The 19,509-nt window shown below is 37.2% G+C and overlaps 2 long non-coding RNA genes across 2 annotated transcripts; one reads left to right on the forward strand and one right to left on the reverse strand.

The window, feature by feature from the left end:
• The first annotated feature begins 7,524 nt into the window (after window positions 1-7,524).
• Window positions 7,525-9,965, forward strand: LOC125499521 (uncharacterized). Its single transcript, XR_007276395.2, has 3 exons — window positions 7,525-7,622; window positions 9,528-9,602; window positions 9,719-9,965. It is a non-coding gene; the product is annotated as an uncharacterized LOC125499521 (long non-coding RNA).
• A 1,471-nt stretch (window positions 9,966-11,436) lies between these two features.
• Window positions 11,437-12,533, reverse strand: LOC130592043 (uncharacterized). Its single transcript, XR_008970102.1, has 2 exons — window positions 12,299-12,533; window positions 11,437-11,621 (listed from the first exon to the last, which is right to left on the reverse strand). It is a non-coding gene; the product is annotated as an uncharacterized LOC130592043 (long non-coding RNA).
• Between the last annotated feature and the right edge of the window lie 6,976 nt (window positions 12,534-19,509).

Below are 19,509 nucleotides of genomic sequence, written 5' to 3' on the forward strand. Positions count from 1 at the left end.
TGGACTGCTGCTCTTAAATACAAGGTAAACCTAGAATTAGGTTGGAGCTGTAGATCTCTAACCGGAACTTAGAAGTCGACTAACTTGATGGAAACAGAACAATCAGAATATGACCGATTCTTCATAAATTTTCATATCTTTAGAGAATTACATAAAATTGATCCAAGCCCGAAATTGTCCCATTGAATCGTAAACTTTAAATGAGGTACATATAAAGCAAAATATATTTATCTATACAAATATATTAAAAGACGTGCTTGACAATGTATACACGCCACGTTGCACCTCTATTAAGATTTAGATTTGAACATGTGACCTCTTGCTACTATAAATGACATAATTATCATCTCAACCAACTTCTAGGGCTTGTTTTCTTCGGCATAAAACAGCTGAACTGAACTGATTGGAGCTGAATTGAACTGAAATGAACTGAATTGAATTGAATTAAATTAAATTGAATTAGATTGAATGTAATAAATATATAAATAATATATAAACAATAATAATATGAATATTAAATAATAATTATAATGATAAGTAATAATAATGAATAATAATAATACTATTTTAGATATTTTTAAATGATAGTTATAAATAAATAATATTAATAATCATATATTAATAATAATAATAATTAATGATAATAATGATAATTAATAATTATTATTTTATATTATTTGTATTAACATATTAATACTTGATGGATATATAATAAACAATAATATCTAAGAAGTAAATTAATATTACTATTTTAATAATTAGATTTAATAATATAATAATATTTAGTAATAAAAATAATGATTGGGTTGGACCGAGAAAATTACATCATAAACTATTTTGACGCGATTTGATTGGTTTATGGGCTACAAAACGTGGGTTTATTTGTGCTTTGACCTAAACATGTTCCTCCTAATAATAATGAGTAAAGCTATAATAAAAAAAAATATAGAAATAATAATAATAATAATAATAATAATAATAATAATAATAATAATAATAATAACAATACTTAATAGTAATGATATAAAAATAAATAAATAAATTATAATAATAACAATAATAATAATAATATTAAAAATAATAGTAATAATAGTAATAAGAGTAATTAGTAACATAAATTATACCAACATAATTATAATATTTAACAAAATGGTTATAAAAGAATGCAGCTGAACTGAACTGAATTAAACTGAACTGATTGGAGCTGAACTGAACTGAATTGATTGGAGCTGAACTGAACTGAAAATAAGCTGGGGAGAACAGACCCTTAATCATGTTTTAAGTATCCATATTATTATATTTGTACCTTTTAAATATTGATTGTTTCCTTAATATATTTTAGTGGGAATGGCATAAAATGCATATCAAGTTCGAAAACACAATATCAACCCGAGGCAATGTCCGGACCCAAATTCTAGTACTAATATATTAAAAGGTAGGTGTTCAGAAACATGTCATATCATATGCTTAATAAGTTATATGTGATACATAACTTTGTATTGTAAAATTCAATCATGCGACCAATAAGTTGTAAAGTAGACACCTTACTATCTCAACCAACTATTAGATGTGCTCTTTAATCCACGTAAATATATATAACTTGGAACATATATATATACTAGAGGTGATCATGGGCCGGGCCAGGCCGCGGTAAAAAAAATTGCCCATTGGTCGGGCCGGGCCAAATTTTGTGCCCAAAGCCGCTATTTCGGGCCAAAATAAGCAGGTTTTTCGGAAATCGGGCCGAGCAAAAAAATAGACTAACAAGTCATTTTTGGCTTGCCCAAAGTTCGCCCAAACCAAAAAAAATTCGAGTCGTGCCTGACCACGGGCCAAAAATCAAACCGAACCGGGCCAAAATGACCAGCTCTAATATGTACAAAATAATTTAAAAAAATTATAAATTCAAAACATAAAAGTATTATTTAAAATAAAAACTCGAACTTCTCCCAAGTTATACCCTAGTTTATACTCGAAAAAGGTTATTTAGTGAAATTATGTTCAAGAAGGGACAAGACACTTTTAAAAATTTTGCCTTGAGTTGACTTTCCCAATATTTAGGTGCATCCGTTTATATATAATTGTCAAATCTTGATTGCCAGAGTACATACGCAATAACATTTACTCTATAAACAAACTACATCCTCTGTTTTTTTTTTACCTGCAACATATTTTCATTAAATATAGAGTAGTTTAAATCAGCAGTATTAATATGTCGAAGTAAGATGGTAAAGAAGCCGTGAAGGTCATACATATCTGATAAACGTTGATTAATTCAGCAAATTAAGGTGACACATTCGAAATTAATGAAGGAAAAACAAACACAATTTCTATTACAAATAAACAGATTTACAAATGATAAATCTGTCAAAAGTCTCCGAAATCCATCAGAAAAGAGAGAGACTCTCAAAGTATTATTATCAGAAAAATAAATGTCTCTAATGACGGCTTAAAACGTTTAAATACTTTTAGCAAAGCCATAATACGAGAATTAACTAAAAACAAAATTTAGAAATTATTAAAATGTTGTATTCTGGCCCCAAACAAATTCGGATGGCTTAAAAGCCTGTAGGTCACAACATAATGGTGAGTTGCACTCGTTGACCCCTTTCCGTTCAGAAAAGGGATTTTGTTAAAATCATTTCATCCTTTTTAGACTATGGGCTTCTTTGTCGAACCGTGCATCTAACCATCATGCGTCATAAAGGCATACATGACTGAGGGTGAGCACAACTGCGTACCCGGTGGAATTTCTTAGACCCGGAATTGGTGGATCCCAAAATACTGGAATTGTAATTGAAACTGGTTCAACCGAATACTAAATCATCGGACCAATACTTGAAACTGTTGGGTACTAGGTCCGGAACTGGGTACTCGATTGTCAATTTAACAGCATACGAAATGGGCCGATTGAGCCATATAATTCAAATAGCAATTAAATGGACCTAAAGGCCTACTAACTTTTTACTTAGAAACTTTTTACTTAATTATATTTGGGTCATCTGATAACCTCACAAATACCAAAAACCAATTCCATGTGTCGGGTACTTGGTCCTAGAAACAATTCCACCGGGTACCCCAAACCCATAACTAGTTATACTGGGTACCCAACAGGTAATCGGTCTGAAAAAATACTACCTAGACTTGGAATCGTATGCAAATGGATCTTCTTTTTTGGACCCCGGACCCGACAGGTAATCGGTTTGAAAAAATACTACCTAAGCTTGGAATCGTATGCAAATGGATCTTCTTTTTTGGACCCTGGACTCGGCAGGTCCAGACCAGGTCTAAGTCTGGGTCTCGGTACGGATAACCATAATTTTTGCTCAGCCCTATACATGACTAGTGTGAGGCTCAACCACATAATTTTTTAATTAAAGAGGGGATCATTAGTGCATTTTATTAGTCGTGGTAGTTAGATAAAGTGTCTATAAGTATATGTTACGTAGTATGAAACTAGTAATTTAATACAACAACTCCCAACTTCAGGTTCTTAATTTGGAGACTCGTGCAACAATGATTGGACTCGAATCCCGATACTGAGCTCCGACTAGCCACCTGCAAAAAAGGGACCACCCTGGAGGTTTGGGTGGTTTTTCCCCCTCCGATGCTTAAGTCAGATATCAGGGTTATATGAAGGAACTTTTAGAGAGAGAAAGTAGAGAGAGAGAGAATTTATGGCAGAATAAAAGTACTATGCTCTGAAAAACGTACCTTTCCCCTGATTCCAAGGACTATTTATACTTTTTGAAATGACTATTGTATCTTAATGTCACCCTAATTTGAGAGCATCTGATTGACTAAGCAATAAAATGGTGACACGTGGCAGGTGTTTATTGGTCAGCATACCTCACCTTTATGCAGTAATATAAGATGCTTTAGCTGGGCCTAAGTACAGGTTTGGGCCATAAGAGTAGTTTTAGTACATCTTTTTCCTCAGAAAAGTGTACTTTAGCCCACATAATCTTCTGACCCATGTACTTTACCTTCATAAGCTTGCGCCACATGTAAGGCTATGATGAAGCCACATGTCATCTTGTAGCCCTTGATTTTTAGCTACAAACATTTGCCCTAAAAGAGAAGTTACCATTTAAGCGCCAAGACGGTTGATTTCCTCTTTTAACCGACCTAGAAGTGCCTTTCTCTTTTTCAAAAAAGAGGCGCCATTTTGCCGGTCTCCACAGGTCAACCCTCAAGAGCAACTGTTACTTTTACCGGATGAGGGGGTCACTTTCACCCCTCTATAAATATGTGACTTTGTCGTTTCTGAAATCATTTTAACATCGCTGAGAAATTTTCTAGAGAGAGAGACTCCGCAATTTTTACTGAGCTTTTTTAGAGAGAGAAATTACTCCCGTCCAAGCTCTTGCAAACTGCTCCTTCGTTCGTCCGAGGTTTCAATAATTTATTTTCCTTGTATTTTCACGCATATTTTAAGAAAATGGATTCGTCCTCTTCATCGAACAATCCCGGCCACTCAAGGGTTGGTACTAACCCTAGAACAGAGGGCCTGTCTTCCTCGGCATCTTCTAGAGTTGGACCTATCTCGGCCGGACATGCATTCCTTTTCTTTAGTCATAGACGCAAAGTCAGACGACCCAGTCTTTACCTGTGCAGGGTAATCTGGCGCGCGTCAAGCAAACGACTCGTATTAGACGAGGAGTTAACCTGCCGGCCTCCAGCTCGGAAATGGAGGCATCAACCGGACGGATTCCTGCTGATGGAGAGCAAGAAGTCCAGAGCGCTCGTCCTGCAAACCCACATCCTTCTCCTGAAATCGTCCAGGAGGAATCCAATGTTCGAGGCTCTCCAGACCCCAGCCCGTCCAAACTAAGGACGACTTCAGATGAGTCGAATGAGGCTGATTCTTCTAATCCGGCTAGCGACTCAGAAGAGCCGTCTACAACTTCATCCGAAATAAGGCGTCGGCTAGGACCTCTTTCTAACCCAAGATTCATCCTGGCCGATAACACTTGGCTAGGACGAGTAGGTTCCGACCTTAGGCCTTTTTCTGCGGCCATGCCTATGCCGGGTTACCGTTTCGTCCTCCCTGGCCGAGAGGATACCATACTTAGTGCCCCTTCAGGCCATTTACCCGTTTATCGGCTTGCCTTAGATGCCGGCTTGCGCTTTCCTCTTCATCCTTTTATCAGAGAACTCCTCCATTATTACAACATAGGGCACAATCAGCTTGCCCCAAACTCATGGCAAAACATCCTGACTTTCTTGGCCGTTTGCGAGCTGAAGGGGGTGGATCCCTTTTTGGTCGCCTTCTCTCAAATCCACTATGTTTCCAAAGTTGCTAAAACGGTTGAAGGAAGCTGGTTCAGCGTGTGCAACCGTCAGGGCTTCCTGACGTCTTGGGATAAAACGTCCAAGATGCAATCCTGGAAGGCCGAATTCCTATTCGTCCAGGCGCCTAATGAAGTAGTTGCTAGACGGCTTCGCTATTTCAGCCGAAGCACTACCAACACTCACTACAAGAAAATTGAGTTTTGGCAACAATGTTTTTGCAACAACTTAGACTTTCGTTGCTAAAACAATATTTTTGCAACAAATAAATTTGGGCCGTGACTAAAAATTGTTGCTCTAAATATGAATTTTATTCTCCCTCCACCAACTTTCTGAAGCGCGGTATATGAAAAAGTGGTTAACTTTGGCAACAAGGGCTTCGTTGCTGAAAATGAATTAATTTATAGCTACATGTGTTTGGTCGTTGCAATAAAAATGTTAACTTTTGGCTACAATAGTCATCGTTGCCAAAAAACATTTAATTTATATTTCCCAGAAAGAAACTTTTTTACACTTTCTTTTCAGATCTAACTTTCCCATAAGTTTTCGTTCAGTTCATCAATCTAGAGCAAACCCTAAATACCAAAATCCTTAAACCTCCTATTCTCTCTTGCCTCCCAATGCTCCCATGGTTCTTGCCTCGTGGTAGGCGTGTCGCGCACCTAACAAAAGTAATTTCCTAACTAACCTCCTAACTATGTAGCAGGGCAAGTCAGTGTCGAATCCACAGGGACAAACAGTATCAAACACTAGGTATCTTGACTCAATCTAACTAAACAAGTGACAAACGATGATGAAAAGGATGTTAAACTAAGACTAATGCTAAACTATGACAATTACTAGAAACACACAAGGTATAATCAATTAATTAAAACATCTAGAATTAAGCATCACCACTAGCATGACAATACATGAATAATTTCCATCCCAATAAACATAATCAACGATTCAAGAGGAGTAATGCACCCTATAACTACCAAAGACCTCTCCCGAGTACCAATGGCTACTCTAAACAAGCAATCAAACCTAATCCCGTGGAATCATGCAAGAAAGAGACATTAAGCATAGCATCACAATTAAATTCCTAGCAATCCTATCTACTTATTCCCATAGAGATATTCATGCCATTGATTGAATCAACAAAACCATCTTGATTCAATTCCCATTGAAAACAAGATATATGGAGTCAAATCAAAATCAACTATCCCTAGTATGATAATGAGCATAAGAACAATTCAATCAAACAAGAACAATTGATCACATAAACTTGGGGTTAATGGAGGAATTCAAGTATTAATCATTGCTAGGGTTTAACTTAACCCTAGATTGATAGACTACTCACACATAATTGAAATAGCAAAACAAATAATAAATAAATTGAAAGACATAATAATAATAAAGGAAAAGAAGAGATTAGAAAAACTTATTCTTTACTTGAAGGAATCAAACTTGTAGAATTCAAGGTTCAATAATGGAGTTTTCTCTCAAAAGCTCTCTAAAAAGTAATACTCTATTCTCCAATCATGAAAAAGTACCCAAAAGTATGTTTTTAAAACCTAATATATCGTTTACATAAACTAAGAAAAAAAATAATTAAAAGTCGCGGATTAAACCGAGCAGCAGCAAGCACGGTCGAGCGACAATCTGCACGGGCGTGCATCAACATGCACGGGCAAGCAGAAAGTTGCTTGGGCGTGCGTGCAAAACAGAAGCTTTTGGTCGATTTTGTTACGCTTCTGCACGGGCAAGCGAGATTTCGCTTGGGCGTGCGCCTTGGTGCGTGGGCAAGCGAGATCTTGCTTGGGCGTGCACCTTGGAGCGTGGGCAAGCGGACTTCTGCTTGGTCCCGCAAAGAGGATAATCTTTGAAATCATCATTCCTTTGACTCTAAAAGCACTAAAACTCATCTTCTTGCATCCAGAAACCGCCATCTAGACCATCTACGAACCATATGAGCTCCTCCTAGTCACAATCGGCCTCAATAACCTGAAAATCACATGAAAAACCCGAAAGTGTCTCGAAATAACACAATAGTTCAGAAGAGTGCTCAAATCATGCAATTAAACCTAATATGCACTAAAATCTTCATGAAAATGAGACTTAATACCTACCTATATGCAACTAAAAACCGACTTATCACCTCGCCGAGACCCTGCCACTGCTTGCCTTCACTCTCTCTCTTGTTCATGGTCGTTCGGCTGCCGCTGCTCACCGCCACTTTCCTCTGCATCGCTCTACTACTTCACTACTGAACAACACGGCGGAAATTCGGCGAAAACTCGTCGTTGTTATCCAAGGCTTTTCTCTCTCTTTTGACTTGAATTCATCAGGTTAATTCTCAAAATTCTGCTTTTTCGTTTTTTGTTCATTTCGAGAATTGAGACTATCCAAATTGGAGGAAAATTGGAGTTGTTTGTTGATTGACTGTTTAGAGTTATGTTATTTTCTTCAATTTTTCGTCTTTTCTGTAACAATAATCAGCGAAGATTATATAAATCAACTTGCTTTCCTTTTATTTTGCTGAACTTTTGAGGTTCTTGGTTAAGATATTTAAATAAGGAAAAATTGACAGAAATAATCCCAACTATGACTGTTCCGTTCAAAATAATCCCAACTTTGGGTTATTCTTGAATAACCCAAACTATTTGGGGTACCTTACCAAAATAATCCAAACTTTTATTTTTCTTCCCTTCAATAATCCCTTTTCGGTCTATTATATATAGGATAATTAAAGTTTGGATTATTTTGAGAAAGTACTCCGAATAGTTTGGATTATTTTAGAATACCCCATAGTTGGGATTATTTTTAGCGAAACGGTCATAGTTTGGATTATTCTTGTTAATTTTTCCTTTAAATAATGGGCTTTGTATCTTTTGTTTTTTTTAGTGTAGCTTTATGATTTCCTGAATAAATTAGATGATTTAGAGTGCTTATCTAATTCTCGAATGAGTCTTAACGTGTTAATTGCTCGTTTCACCCCTCTTATTGTTTATTTTTTTGATGGTAATAAAGCAATTTTTATTTCTACCTATTGTTTGTGTCTCAGTTTTTGCTCGATCAATACTTAAACAGGTTGCTAAGTAATGTACGTTCAGGTTCTTTGGTTTCACCCTTGTTCCATTCGTTGTTGTTTCATGATAATTTAGTAATTTGTGATTTATATTTACTGTGTGATTTATTTTCTACTATGTTATTCAAGAGGCTCCCAATTGTGATTATGTGCAGATTATTCTTGTGTTAACCACCAAACTATTCTCCTGGTGTGCCCAATGTTTTGTTAAAGAGTTACCCGATCTTGGATGGGGGTTTGGTATTTCCCTATTTTTCTCCTTGCCTTCGTACGAAATTGCTAATCTTAAGTGTTGTATTATTCATAAAATATAAATCTCATCAAGTCTCAACTTTAAGATAAGTTGCCTGTTTAGAGTATGCCACCTTGCTTTGTGTTTTTCTTCTAATATGATTTAATGTCTTTGATTTTGATTTTGATTTTGATTTTGAGTAGTTTTCATGTGTTTGTAGTGCTTATAATTATAGAACTTCTTAGTTATGTGCTATTCTTGAGCGAATCAGATAGAGTTGAGGACCTTTAGTGATCCCAGATTGGTATACTTAGGATTGTAAATTATCATGACAAATATAAGATGGACTTGTAATCCTGGGACCGTGAAGATCTAAGGAAGTCGGTTATATGATTTTGTATTTAGCCCAAATCTTTTTGTGGTTCTAGAGGGTCCTAATTAATTAGAAAAAAGCAATGTGCTAAAGACACTAGCTTCCTTGCTTCAATGAAATTAGTAAATATTATTAATACTGTAGATTTGACTATGTTTACTGATCATGTGGCATAGGGCAAATAGAGTAATGGTGTCATATTACCAATGAACATGGTCTGGTGGATGTTGGATAAAAGTTCACCTAGTTAAAGAAAATTGTAAGATCAACAAGATTATTGAAAATGGGAGATAAATTGACTTTAATTTGTATGTTCAATCCCCTGGTATCTCTGATGAGCAACTGAGTGTACTAGAATAGCAACTTTAGTTACCCTTGACTCTCTTTTCTTCTTTTTCTTGGTGGCTCAAGTTTAGATTTATCGAGCAGATTGGGGTCCTGATGGAGATTTCGTGCCAATATGCAGGAATGGACCTAATAGCATGCTAGGCTGCATAACTATGATCATTGAATTGGACTTCAAATTTTGGTAACTTTTGAACATTTGTTTTTGAATGCAGATATGGTGGTAAGTAAGATGCTAATAAAAAAGAGCATTTAGAGGGGACTACTAAAAAGCTTAAAACTTTATAAAGGTAAATTTCTTATATTATCACTTTTTGTCACTTCCATTTAAGTTTGATACAAAGAATAACAAATTTTTTTTTAGAATTTTTTTCATTTAATCTGTTGGCTTGTTTCTTTTTCTTAGTTAGGCAGTGTTTGAAGATGATGGCGATCTCGGGTGAGGAGTCTATCATGAACGAAAATGCATGTTTCTCAAAAGAAAATTGTATAGTTAACAAATTGGCTGTTCCAATTTCTTTTAGAATGTATGTATAGTTAATTATTGGGATCACTTAAGATTTGGGACTATGTATTGATAATACATTTCACTAAACTCTATGTAATGATTATTATAGCTATAATGGGTATTTACATATTACATTGATAATACACATATTTGTTTTTCTGCAGGACTGCAGGTATTTACATTAATTATCCCTCTATATATATATATATATATATATATATGTATACCTTTGGCAACAACGATATTTGTTACTGTAAATAAGCTATTTGCTCTTTTGTAACAGCTGTTTAATGTTGCAGAATTTTGAACTTCTGCAACGACAAATTTTGTAGCGGAAAATAAGGTTCATATCTAGGCTGATGATTAAACTATGGCAACGTAATTATTTTTGCAACGAGTAATTTGTTGCCAAAATAGCTATTTTTGGCAACGAAAAAATGTCGTTGCGAATACCTTTAGTAACAGCATCTCTCATAACGAGCCGAAGTCGTTGCAGATAATGCTAATTCGTTGCCAAAAATAATTTTCGCAACGACTTCTTTTGTTGCCAAAAAATCATATTTCTTGTAGTGACTGGACGGATGGCTTCCTACTTAGAGCTAGAGAGTAACTCGGCTGAAGAGATGATGGAATACTTCAGAATTTCGGAGTATTCCATCGATAATATTTCTTTTAAGGGTCCATCCAATTGGATCCCTTTTAAAGAAATGTTCTACCATGATAACTTCCTGGTTGCTGCCGGCTTGCGGCAGGCCGAGGACAAAGGTATAATACACTTGATTTTTCCAAGTGGAACTTTCGTCCTAATTATTATTCGTCTAACTTAGCCTCTTCCTTCTTTCTTTTTTGCAGATTCGACCAGAGTTAAACTGAAGAAGTCTTGGATAGGAGACATGAGCTCGTCCAGATTCTCAGACTCCCTTTGCAAGGAGTTCAGCAAATCCGGTGCTGAAAAGAGGACGGATACACTGGTATACTTCATAATTTTTTTTTTTTTGGAGGAGCTCCTTCTTCAGGGGGCAGATCGTCCAAACATATGTATGGACGGATTCCCTCTTCGAAGAGCAATACGTCCAGAAACAGCTGGACGGGCTCCCTCTTCGAAGAGCAATACGTCCGGAAACAGCTGGACGGGCTCCCTCTTTGTGGAGCAGCACGTCCAGAGCTGATTTTGGACGGTTTCATCCTTCCGGTAGGCAGAGCGTCCAGGATTATACTAGACGAGCTCCTTCTTTGAAGGACAGAGCGTCCATAGCTTTTTCCGGACGACTTCCTTCTTTGAAGGACAGAAAAAACTTCCAGAGTTGATTTGGACGCCTTCTTTCTTCGAAGGACAGGACGTCCAGGGTTGATTTGGACGCCTTCCTTTTTCTCCTGATTTTTGCTTTTTGTCTAATATTTTTCTAACTTTTTCAGAAAAAATGTCCCAACGTCCAAGGCGTTGGCGGAGAAGGCGGCCTCCAAGAAAAGACCGGCCACAACTGTTGAGGCACCACCTGTAACGCCCCGACCTCTAATCATCATGGTTAAGTTAATTAATCGATTATTAGCAGCGGAATCTAGATAGTCGGTGCGTTACCGCCGTACTTTCCATAAGGAAAATACAAGGCAACATAAAATCATAAACTTAAACATTTATAACATGAAGCATAATATAGATCCAACATTAGTCTTGATTAATAGAAACTTAGTTACTAATCAGAGTTTTGACATAAACTTAAATTAAAACCATGAGAGTCTAGATAATCTAGATATTAATTAAATCCTCACTGCTACGCCATCCCGTTATCACCATCGGTACCTAAAACATAAAACAAAACGTCGTGAGCCGAGGCTCAGTAACATACTACTCTAACATCGTAAATTCATTTCACATCATTTTAGTTAAAAACAAGAAGGAGAGAATAAGTAAAACATTTCATAAACATATCATAGTAGGTTACATTATCTTCTTTATCATATTCATCATCATATATCTTTTACTTTGGTAACTTGGCTAGTACATCATAACATAGGGGACGTCTCCCACTACATAACCATCAGGCGGTCACATCATAGGTGACACTTGCGGTGCCCGTATCATTTAAAACCATCAGGCGGTCACAACATAGGTGACACTTGCGGTGCCCGTATCATAAAACAGTCAGGCGGTCACATCATAGGTGACACTTGCGGTGCCCGTATCATTTAAACCATCAGGCGGCACAACATAGGTGACACTTGCGGTGCCCGTATCATACTGCCAAGAACCGTCTTTCACTTGAATTTATCATGTTTCATTGGTTTTAAGTAACATCATCATCGTGAATAATTATATTCTTTCATTTCATCATAATGTCATCATCATCACCTCATAGCATCATATCATAATAACCATCATAAAACATTTCATTTACCGCAATCCATATAAAACATAATATTAATCATGATCATAAAACATACTTTGAAGGGAATGCGGGTGTTAGCAGTAGACGTTACCTGGATTCCTGCTTAATAACCTTGATAGCCGGGGGAGGCTTGTAATATCCTTTATCTTCCTTAATCTATTCAAGAATAGTTTTATTAATGAATGTTTCGTTATTTAGCTTTTAAGCCTAAATATTAGTTAGCGCTTATTAAGGTCATAACGGTCATTATAACATCGTAAAGGTCTCCTTAAAGGTCATTATTTCTTAATCGTTAATAACTTTTTAACTAAGGTGACTCTTTAACAACTAATAAAATAACTCATTTAGCTATATTTTAGAATTATCGAAACATTAAAGTTATATTGTTCATATTATATAACCTTTCAAAACATAACATTATTCTAGTTCATAGTTAATAACTAATTAGTTATCCATTAATAAATTAATTAAGTTTAAAGTTATAATAGATCGATTAACATTATTTTAATATTATTTAGTCATTTAAAACTAACAAGTCAAGTAACTAGTTTTTATAAATGAACTTTAAGGATTAATGAAGTACTCCTACTTAAGCTTAATTATAACAACAAGCTTAATGAATTATTTTTAATTAGTTTTAAAAACTCAACTAGTTTAGAAATCATGAATTATAACCCAATAATAGATTTTAGTAAATAAGTTAGGTGGTTTAGTAAAACTAACTAAATTAGCCCACTAAAGCTCAATATATTAAAGCAACAAGATTAACTTAAATGATTTAACTAAGTAAATCAGATTATAAGCCCAACATTATACTTAACTTGATTAATTAAACTAACATAGCTTAATGAAATACTAAATCAGTTTTAGTTTAACTCACTTTGGCCCATCTAATATAAGTAGTTTAGCTAAAACAATAAAAGTCAGATTTGAGCCCCATTTAGTGAACATGCAACACTTAAATTGAGTTGGTCTAACTAATATAAATCAGTCCATAAGTAATAACTTGTAAGTCATGGAACAAGTTCAAGCTACATCTAAGCCCAACAACAAGGATTCAGTTTTAAGCTACTTAGTTTAAGTTCTAATTGAACTATTCTTGGCCCAAAACTAATAATAATTAACAAAAGGAATTTAGCTTGGGCTTGGTATTAATAAATCAGAAATTAAAAGAAGATGAGCATCACCTCTGCTACTAGGAGCAGGGAGGACGAAAATTCCGGTAGAGGTGGGACGTCGGCTCGTGAACGGCGAGCAGCAGCGGCGGTCAGCGAGAAGCGACGGCAGCGTGGCGTGGTGGCTGGGTCTCGGCGGTGCTGCACGTGCAGTGGCGTCGCGCGAAGAAGAAGAGGGACGAGAGAGACAGCGCGAGGAGAGAGAGAGCGCGCGAGGAGGAGGAGTGCTGGCGGTTTGGTGAAGCTCCGACGGCGGCTGGTGACCGGTGAGTGACGACGAGATGGGGCCGAGACTGGCGCGGCGCAGGTGGCCGGTTGTGGAGGCGAAACCAGAGGAGAGAGATTATGAATTTGGGGTTTTCTTTTTCTTTTTTTTTTTTTTGTTCCAACTTTCTTTTTTTTTCTTTTTTTTATTCTTTTAGTTACAATTTTCCGGCGATTATTGACTGAATTTCTGATTAGAGAGAGAGAAGAGGGATGAAGATTGTTGTGTGCTTTGATGTTGATTCCATGGCTATTTATAGTGAAATTTGGGAGTTAAATCAGTGGTTGGGAGGAAGATGGTGAAGTAAGTAATCTGATTTTGTTACTTGAAGAAGCAATTGTGAGGATTGGTAATAGATTTGACTGAAGAAGAAGAAGAGAGTGATGATTGCATGAGTGCCAAATGGCCATGAAAAGGTGAGGAAGAAGGCAAATTAATGGGGAATTGACCATGGCTTCTCTTTTTCTTTTTGCCCTTTTTTTTTCCCAACCAAAAATCAGAAAATTTTCCACACTAACACCTTCAAACGTGGCTTGATGACATTTGTGGTGAAATGTTGACATTTTGTACTTTAAGTGAATTATCAACTTTATTAACCTTCTTGTTTAACTCATAAAATCGTAAATTATAAATTATTGTCATAATTTAAGTTGTAAATTTTTATGTTAAAATTCTATAACATTTTATATACGTTGCTTAATTAGTGAAACGAATAAAATAAAATATATTCTAACTACATTATTAGTTTAATTACTCACTTAATATGTTTAAGATTTTTAGGATATTACATCCTTACCCCCTTAGAAAAAGTTTCGTCCTCGAAACTTACATAGCATTGTCAAAAGGATAAAATCATGCATTCATAAAATTGAACATTCATACATAAGATTTCAGAAGCACATAATTAAACACATCAAGGTAATCTATTCAAACAAGTGAGGGTATTTTGTTCTCATCTGATCTTCGACTTCCCAAGTGGCTTCGGATGACGTGTGATTAGCCCATAAAATCTTAACCATAGGAATTACTTTGCTTCTAAGTCGCTTTTCCCTACGATCAAGAATTTCAATCGGTTTCTCTTCATAAGTCAAATCATTCCTTAGACTGCAAAGGCTCGTGTCTGATCACATGGCTAGGTCTGGTATATACTTTCGCAACATCGACACGTGGAAAACATTATGACTTTATCCAAGTCGTCGGCAACGCCAAGCGATAAGCTACTTCGTTGACCGATCCAAAATCTCATATGGACCAATGTACCTCGGACTTAGCTTACCAGTTTGACCAAATCTCATAATACCCTTAGTAGGCGAAATTTTCAAGAAAACATGATAACCTACTTCGAACTCCAATGGTCTCCTTCGACGGTCCGCATAACTCTTTTGCCTGTTTTGTGCAGCCTTCATCCTGGCTTGAATTAATCGTACTTTTTCCGTTGTTTCTTGTATCAAGTCAGGTCCAATCATTGAGCTTCATCAATGTCACTCCAACACGGGGTGTTCTACCATCTTCTTCCATACAGTGCTTCATATGGTGCCATTTGGATGCTAGCTTGATAGCTGTTGTTGTAAGAAAACTCAACCAATGGCAAGTATTTCTCCCAACTTCCTTGAAAATCCAGAATACATGCTCTCAGCATATCTTCGAGAGTCTGAATGGTCCTTTCTGTTTGACCATCTGTTGCTGGATGGAAAGCGGTGCTAAAATCCAGTCTCGTACCAAGTGCCTTTTGTAATTCCTTCCAAAACTTTGCTTGGAATCTCGAATCACGATCTGACACAATAGAACTTGGTACTCCATGCAATCTGACAATTGTGCTCATATATAACTCAGCTAGCTTATCCAAACTCCAATTATTTCTAATGGCTAAGAAATGTGCGGATTTTGTCAGTCTATCCACAATGACCCATATAGAGTTCATTCCTCGAAATGATGGTGGCAACCCCATGATAAAATCCATAGAAATTGAATCCCATTTCCATGCAGGAACATCTAATGGTTGCAACAATCCTGCAGGTCTCTGATGTTCGATCTTTATCCTTTGACAAGTCAGACATCTTGACACAAATTCTGCAACTTCTTGCTTCATATTGCTCCACCAGAAGGTCTGCTTTAAATCCTTGTACAACTTGTTTCCTCCAGGGTGAACAGAAAAAGGACTGTATGAGCTTCTTCCAGAATTCTCTTTTTCAATGCCTCCTTATCTGGAACACATGTTCTACCCTGAAATCTCAACGTGCCATCATCTTGGATCACAAATCCCGGTGATTTTCCCTTCTTCACATCACTCTTTATCTTTTGCAACTCCAAGTCTCCATCTTGCGCCTCTTTTATTTCTTCCAACAAAGTCGGCCTCAACTCCAATGCGTACAACTGTGCTTCTATTTTGGTTGCATGATCTCCACTTTCATCTTCATCAAATCATCATTGATTTCTTTCGGCAAGGTTAAGGTTGTGTTTAGGTAGGATTTGCGGCTTAGAGCATCAGCTACGACATTAGCTTTGCCTGGGTGATATAGGATCTCGACATCATAATCCTTTAGGAGTTCAAGCCATCTACGTTGCCTCAAGTTCAATTCCTTTTGGGTGAAAATGTATTTAAGGCTTTTGTGGTCGGTGAAGATCTTACACGGAACACCATAGAGATAGTGTCTCCATATTTTGAGAGCAAACACAACTGCGGCTAGTTCAAGGTCATGAGTTGGGTAGTTTTGTTCATGAGGCTTGAGTTGACGGGAAGCATATGCTATAACTTTATCATTCTGCATCAACACCAACCTAATCCATGCTTAGAGGCATCGCTATACACAACAAATCCATCAGTTCCAGAAGAGGAGAGTAAGAACAGGAGCAGTAGTGAGACGCTTCTTCAACTCTTGAAAAGCTGCTTCACATTCATCACTCCATACAAACTTAACCGTCTTCTTCACCAATCGAGTTATAGGCATGGCTATCTTGGAGAAATCTTGGACAAATCTTCTATAATATCCAGCTAAACCCATAAAACTCCGAACTTCAGGAACATTAGTGGGTCTAGGCCATTCCATGATAGCTCTTATCTTTTGTGGATCAACCGAGACTCCAGTATCTGAAATGATGTGCCCTAGAAAGGCAACTTCTTTCAACCAGAACTCACATTTCTTCAACTTTGCATACAACTTCCTTTCTCTCAACACTTCTAACACCTTCCTCAAATGTTCTTCATGCTCGATCAAGTTTCTTGAAAACACCAAGATGTCATCGATGAATACAACCACAAACTTATCGAGGTATGATTTAAATACTCGGTTCATCAGATCCATGAAGACAGCAGGGGCATTGGTTAACCCAAATGGCATTACTGTGAATTCATAATGACCATATCGGGTCCTGAAAGCGGTTTTTGAAATATCTTCTGGCTTTATGCGGAGTTGATGATATCCAGATCTTAAATCAATCTTGGAGAAGATAGTTGCACCTCGAAGTTGGTCGAAAAGATCATCAATACGAGGCAATGGATATTTATTCTTGATGGTGATCTTGTTCAACTCTCGATAATCAATGCACTAACCTCATGCTTCCATCTTTCTTCTTGACAAATAGAACTGGTGCACCCCATGGCGACACACTAGGTCGAATATACCCCTTCTCGAGTAATTCATCTAGTTGCTTTTTCAGTTCTTGTAACTCAGCAGGTGCCATTCGATAAGGTGCCTTGGAGATAGGAGCAGATCCAGGAACGAGGTCAATGCTGAAATCTATCTCTCTTTCTGGTGGCATGCCAGGTATCTCTTCCGGAAATACATCAGGGTACTCACAAACTATGGGAATATCGGATAACAAGGGTTCAGGTTTGGTTAGGTCTACCACACTGCATAGGTAACCATGATGACCCTTTGAAAGTAACTTAAAGGCTTTCAAGGATGAGATGATTTCAGGTTTGGGTTGGACTTTTCTTCTCCGATAAGAAACCTTACACCCATCTGGCTTCATAAGGGTTATTTCATGGTTAAGGCAATTTATGTCCGCTTTGTACTTCGACAACCAATTCATTCCCAATATCACATCAAAGTCGGTTAATTCAAATTGAATGAGGTCTACTTGAAATTCACATCCTCCTATGAGAATAGGACAATTTCTATACATGACATCACATAAGATGGATTCACCATTAGGGATGGTGACAGACATGGCAGAAAATTCAGAGCATGGTTTTGCATTCAAGCTTCTAGAAAATGCAGTAGATATAAACGAATGGGAAGCTCCAGAATCAAAAAGGACATAAGCAGGTACAGAGTTGACAGGAAAAGTACCAGTAATAACGGTGTCATCAGCCTCAGCTTCTTCTTTTTGCATCATGAACACTCGTCCGGCTTGTGGGGGTCCACGTGGAGGGTTTCTGTTGGCATTATTACTTGCATTCCTACCATAACCATAGTTCTGAGAGTTGTTCCTTTGCACTGGCCCACGGTTGTTAGTGTTCTCGTTCTTCCTTTCCAAAGCCGGGCAATTCTTGACCATATGGCCCGTCTTACCACACCGATAGCACTGATCGGTTCCTGCTCGACATTCCCTGGCTACATGGCCCAATTTGGAGCATATGTTGCAGCGAGGGATTTGCCTCTGACCATTGTTGTTTCCTGAGAATCCAGTGTTCTGCTTCTTAAAAACATTGCTTATTGAAACTTCTTGACCTTTACCTTTTCTTTTTCCATTCTCATAAACATCCTTTCGCAGCTTCATTTTCCTTTCAACATTGATAGCCCGATCATATAGCTCTTGATAGGACTTACTTATTTGCAGCAAGCCTTTCTTGAAGGTCCAGATTCAAACCTCCTTCAAATCGATTCATCCTTTGACGATCCGTAGACACCAGATCAGGAGCAAATCGAGCTAACTCATTGAATTTCACAGCATATTCCAGAACTGACATACCCCTTTGCCTCAGATGGATAAACTCAGATTCCATCTGGAGTTGCAGAGACTGAGGGTAAAACTGGTTTCTCATAGCCTCCTTTAAACCTTCCCATCCAAATCCAGGTTGATTCTGCATCTCTCTAGCAGTCTTCCACCACAGATCAGCTTGCCCTTTTAAGTAGAATACAGCAAAGTTAACTTTCCACTTGTCGGACACTGGGTGGCATCAAAGAGTTTCTCCATGCCATTCAACCATTCCTCGAACTCGGTGGGGTCAGGTTTTCCATCATAAGTAGGCGGCTTGTGAGCAGAAAACCTTTTGAACATATTGGAGCATTCTTCCTGCTCCGTCTTGGCCCTTGGTCGGTTTCCTTGCAAGAATTCCATCATCAGCTTCATTATATCCACCTGATTTCCGTTAGCATTTTCAGTCGTTTCTTTCGAAAACAGGGTCACTTCGCAAGGTATCTAGCCTTTGCCTCATTTCTTCAAGTGTGACTTCAGGCCCATGGGTTCCACTTCCTCCATTAGTAGGTCCACTTCCACTTGTTGCCATGTTCTAAAACATCACATATTCCATGTGCATAACATGTTAAGCGAGGCATGACTATCATCGTAAAAATAATATAAAAATATTCCCTTCCCCGATCCTAACACTCACACTCATTTTCATTTTTAAACACTTATTAACAACACCATTTAGTATTCATATTATTATATTATATAAACCCTATACTCATGGTGATGACTCTCGTTTTACTAGATTACTTTATCATTTATTTACTAATTTAAGTAAAACCTTTGAGATTTTACTTGAGGCATCGAGAACCGTTGCTCTGATACCAACCTGTAACGCCCCGACCTCTAATCATCGTGGTTAAGTTAATTAATCGATTATTAGCAGCGAACCTAGATAGTCGGCGCGTTACCGCCGTACTTTCCATAAGGAAAATACAAGGCAACATA

The sequence above is a fragment of the Beta vulgaris genome, chromosome 7, assembly GCF_026745355.1.
Source record: "Beta vulgaris subsp. vulgaris cultivar EL10 chromosome 7, EL10.2, whole genome shotgun sequence".
In the NCBI taxonomy this organism is placed as follows: domain Eukaryota; kingdom Viridiplantae; phylum Streptophyta; class Magnoliopsida; order Caryophyllales; family Amaranthaceae; genus Beta; species Beta vulgaris.